We start from the raw sequence: 5,466 nt of genomic DNA, 5'->3' as shown, positions 1-5,466 counted from the left end.
GCTGCCTTCCTTGACCAGGTATTCCTCTCCTTCACTCAAATACAGTAGAAGATATCTGCACTGCTATACAGTATGACATGTAGCGCAGTTACACAAAGGAATTCAAAGGGTTTTAAAAGACACAAGGCAATTTACAGAGATTCAAATACTGTGCAAAATATAAGTAGATTTCCACGAGAATAGCTAAATTATTTAGGCCCTGGTTAAGTCAAACCTTGATAATTGGTTTCATAACAATCTTTTTTAGATATAGCATTTTACAGCCACTTTGTCTGGAAATTAATTTTACAAAACTGTATCCAATGCCTGAGCCTATGTAGATTAAAAAAGAAGGCTGGAAAAATGATCAAGGGACTGAGTTGCAGACATCTACAAACTTGAATTCACATTAACAAATTATGACCACAGCAAAAAAAAAAAATAAATAAATAAATAAATAAAATTGCAAAGTAAGGAGAGCACATACGTGTATTCTAGTTCTCACAATACTTATATACATGTTCTCAAAAAACTAGAATATTTTCACCTGTCTCACAAAGTCAGAAAAAAAGACGAATGGTTTGTTCTGGCCTTTAACACCAGAAAAATGTGCACTGCCATGGAAATCAGTTTAAAAATGGAAAATGAGAGTTGCAGTAATGTTCTTTAGATAGTGTATGGGTACATTGTCTCGTACAGAGCTGACAGCACAACCTTTACAGATGTCTGAGTGCATACAAATTAAGCCTCGCAGACATTGTCAGCGACGAAGCTAAGGTCTATGCGTCTTTGTCCAAAAGTCTGAACTTTATGGTCTCCATTTAAATAAACAGCAGAACAATATATTAATATTACACGCCCTGAGGAAGAGGAGGCTGACCAAATGAAACATGAAGGTCAGCGCAGAAGATGATGAGAGAACATGAACTGTCATGCAATACCCACAGCAATAACTATGACGGATTAAGAGTCTGTCAGGAGAAATTGTACCTTGGCCAGCTGCTCTTACTATGACCTTATACCACGAATCTGAATCATTTGAGTTATTACATTCCCAGAGGTCACTGTGAAATACTGTAGGTCAGAAGAGTTGAGTGAATACTGAAGGCTTCTTATAAAAAGGCTAAAAGAACTACTGTTTGTATCAGAAAATAATATCAACAAAAGTCTGCCGCTATGCTTGTGGCACCGTGAGGCTGTACTTGGGCACAGTGATTTTCATTTTCATCAATACATAAATGGCATGTGACATAACTGAAATGGTGACCATGAAGCAGCTACACATCTTTGTATTGTGAGCATGTTTGCATGTTAACATTAGCAGCCAGTCTGAGCTGCAAGCATGGCTGTAGACTCTTTGGGTGCTTTCACACCTGCCCTTTTTGGTTTGGTTCAATCCAACTCAAGTTCGTTTGCCCCCTAAATACGGTTTGTTTGGGCAGGTGTGAACACAGCAATCGCACTCGGGTGTGCACCAAAACAACTAGATATAGACCTTCTTGAAGAGGTGGTCTCAATCCGGTTACAAACAAACTCTGGTGCGGTTCGTTTGTGGTGAGAACGTGTTCTGACCTCGATCCAAACCAACTGCAGTCACATGACACATTGTTTGGGTTAAACATGAGCATGTTACAGTCCTGGAGGATTATTAATGTGCACCTCCTCCTGTACTGCCTTAATATGCACATTCAGCACATCCAATGCTTCAAAACATTGTTTTCTAGTTGGAGCCACGCCTCATTTTCAAACTGTATGGTTTGACTAAAATGAACAATGACAGCAATATAGTCCACGATGACCAGCGCTAAAATCAACCTGAGTAGCTAACCCTCCATTGTGACATTAGAAAGGGTCGCATTTATCTTCCAACTGTACTCTGGATTTTTCCCGCATGGAAATTCTGACCGATCAAGGGCAGTGTTCTTGTGCGAGGCATTTTATCTGGTCTGCTTGTAAATGCTGCTGTGAGAACACGAACCACCTCTCGGCAATTATACAACTTTGTCACAAAATTAGTCCCTGATTCGGACCAAAACAAACAAACTCTAGGTCTGAAAGCACCCTGAGTCCTGTTGAACTGTACATTAATTGTAGCCTACATGAACTGGATTTAAAAAAAAAACAACAATCATACCCCCTCATTATGTTTCAAGAGCAAAACACAACAAAAATCCAAAAAGTTACTTTACTGCAACCAAATTACCAGATTAAGTGTTTTGTACGCTTCTGACATAGGCAATATGGCCATATTTGTACATTTCATATGTAGCAATGTGTTGAAACTTTACATTATGTTTCAATTTTCAATTGTATATTGTCAAAACGCTGTTGTTAACATGTGGTTAAGTTTAGGCACAGAAACCACTTGGTTAGGGTTAAGAAAACATCCCGTTTTGACTTAAAAACCCCAGTTTGGTTCCAACAAACACAGTCAGAAATGTACCTATGTCTCATTAAAAAATATCAACTTTTCTGATTTGTAGGTCTCTACAGACCTTTGCACATTGATTAAATTTTTTCTGTCCAAAATTGTTGCACGTCTAAAAATAAAAACAACCTCATGTGCCAATCTTGTTTGCATACTGAGTCTGAAACCTTTGTCCATCATTAAAATTTTCGGAATAGGTTAAATCACCTGCATTTTTTCCATCAGTCAGAGGCCTTTAGAGACATTTGACCAAGAATCAGAGAAGACAATGTGGCAGCAGGACACAGCCAGGACAAGACAGAGGAACAGGGTGCACAGAATCATTTCATAACTCTGACAGCTCACTTTCAGCAGGTCAGGTAGTAATATTCTGGTGGATGGGGATGAAGAGGAGGAGGATGTGGCCTGCACACAGAATGTGGAGACAGAGGGAGGACAGCTCCGCCCCTTCATGCAGCAAGACCAGGAGGGAGTGGTGACAGCCAGATAGGTAACTCCAGTGGAGAGAGGAGGAGGAAAAGTGTCAGAACAGTGAATCGCATCAGAATCAGTGTGCAAAGGCCCTAACAGTGGTCTGCTGCTTGGCAGTGGTCCTGCCTAGGTGTCAAACCATCCACCATCCCTTACTCCTCCTAATGAGAAACCTGGCTCGTGTACATGTAATCTGAACTATTTCACTCAAGAAAAATTGATGTGGTATGGATAAAATGTATATATGTAACATATCTGTGGTTTGCAGAAACGTAAAAGCACCACCACATTGGTCCTCCCCAAGTATGTGTGTGCAGTGTACTTCTGTTCACCCTGCTGATTTATGACTGCACTGCTAGATCCTGGTCCAACCACATCATTGAGAATGGCGTCGACATGAGTGGTGGGTCTCATTAAGAATAATGATAATGCCGCTATAGAGGGGAGCTGGGGCAACTGGTTGCATGGTGCAGCCACAATAACCTCTCCTTAAACATGGGGAAGCCCAAGAAGGTGACTTCACAAGAAGCCACAGCGACCAACCCCACTGACCATCAATGGCACGGATGTTGAGAAAGTCAGCAGTACTAGGTTCCTGGAAGTACACATTGTGGACAACCTGACCAACACCACAGCTCTCACTGAGGCCCAGCAGCGCCTCCACTTTATGCGAAGACTGAGAAAGGGGGAACACCCAACTACCTACCTATCATTATTACAGTCTACAGAGGCATCTTGACAAACTGTGTAATTGCCTGCACTCCCTCAGACCACAGGTCCCTGCAGAGAATAGTGAAAACTGTGGAAAGGATCACAGGTGCCTCTCTCCTGCCATTTTACCCACAACATACATTATATCGTACACATCCTTATATACAAGCCCTCTCAATGGAGAACAAGCTACTATTTGAGGAGTGTACAGACTGTGTCCCAGTGGTCTTCCAAGGCCCTTATCAAAGTCTTTTAACAGGCAGGCTGCCCCTTCCATGTTTAGCAAGTCAAGGTATTCCTCCAGCCACAAGTCCCAAGAGAAACAGGCTGGTTTACTCTCCTTCCAGGTTAAAAGCAGTAGTCTTTTAGTAGATAAGCCACCCAATGTCCATAGACAGTTGAAGGATAGATAGATGATAGTATAGATAGATAAGAGACGTAAAAACATATGTTCAAATTTATCTATTTTCAATTGGATCTTTTAAGATCTTTGAAGAACAGTATTTTGCTTCTATGTATGTGTACTATTGTAGTGACAATAAAGAATCTTGAATCTTGAATTTCATTTGGCAAAGCCATAGTAAAGGTTTAGTCAACAAAACAAGTTTCGGAAAAGATTGTGGTCACAATTAAAACAACTATACGGTTAGGGTAAGGCAAGTGCAGCGAGAAGGAGAAGGGAGGCAACAGCTGTCAAAGTCCAAACTTTTGTTTACCCTCATCCAACCTCCCCAACTCTCTTTGTCTTTGGATGGCTCTGTGACAGCATGATACTATTCCTCCTTTGCTCCTGATGGACAACTGGCATGGATCCTGCAGCTACTAGAGGGCTTGGTCACTTGGTGTCTTTGTTATTTTTGAGCATTTTGCTTAAAGTACCAATGCTGTCATTCCTCTTGAGAAGAATTCTCAGTACGACAGTGTACCATTTTTTACCAGTCGGTGCGGCTACTTTTTAATAAATGTGAGGCTGGTGGGTAAAATGTTTTCATAACCAATATATTCATTCTCTATAAAACATTATAAACTCTCCTGTTTCTTGACCTAGTGTCCCTCCAAGCAAAAGATGAGATTACTTGGCCCACATGTGTAATCTGTCCGTCTCTCTTCCTATACCAACATGTTTTGACTCCCAACTTGTAGAATACGGCAGCTTTGTCAATGGCCCTATGTTTTTACTATAACACTCTAGGTACTCATCTAGTGTCAGTTTTAGAAGTTCAAGGACAACGTGTCATTTTCTGCTTGTTAAATGCTTGGCGTCTTTTCAAAATAAAGTTTCATGTTCACGGAAAAACGTAGGTTTCATCACCAAAACTACTTAGTTAGAAAAATAGCTATGTTTGTTGTGTAATCTTACTTAGCAAGTAACTCAATGAGTATGACTATGTAATATAGTTTCTAAAACCTCATCTTGACTTCTGGTTTCACACAGGACACAAACAGTGGTCTCCTGGGTGAAAGTCCATGTTTGCGCAACTCATCCACCCCTACTTTCTGCCCCACATAGACTTTCTCTGTCTTTATATTACATCATTGCTGTGGATGGGTTTATGTTGGAGTTAGCCGAAAGCCCGGTGCATTTCAAGCAGACGCCAAAGAGTGCCTTGAGTGTCAGAATCACACGCCAATGGCCACTGGCTACCAATACATATACATAAGGGCATTGCAGATCGGGGGCTAAGACTGTTCCCTTGGTGGCGTTTGCATGTTCTCCCCATGTCTGTGCGAGTTTCCTCTGGGTATCCTCTGGTTTCCTGCCACATTTCAAACACATGCAAATTAGATTAATTGGTCACATTAAACTGTATTAAATTATCATAACTACTCCTACATCATGTGTTGTCTCCAATTAATAACTTCATCCTCTCTTAGCA

Source organism: Epinephelus lanceolatus, chromosome 2, assembly GCF_041903045.1.
Source record: "Epinephelus lanceolatus isolate andai-2023 chromosome 2, ASM4190304v1, whole genome shotgun sequence".
Taxonomy (NCBI): Eukaryota; Metazoa; Chordata; class Actinopteri; order Perciformes; family Serranidae; genus Epinephelus; species Epinephelus lanceolatus.
This window is presented reverse-complemented; position numbering follows the sequence as displayed.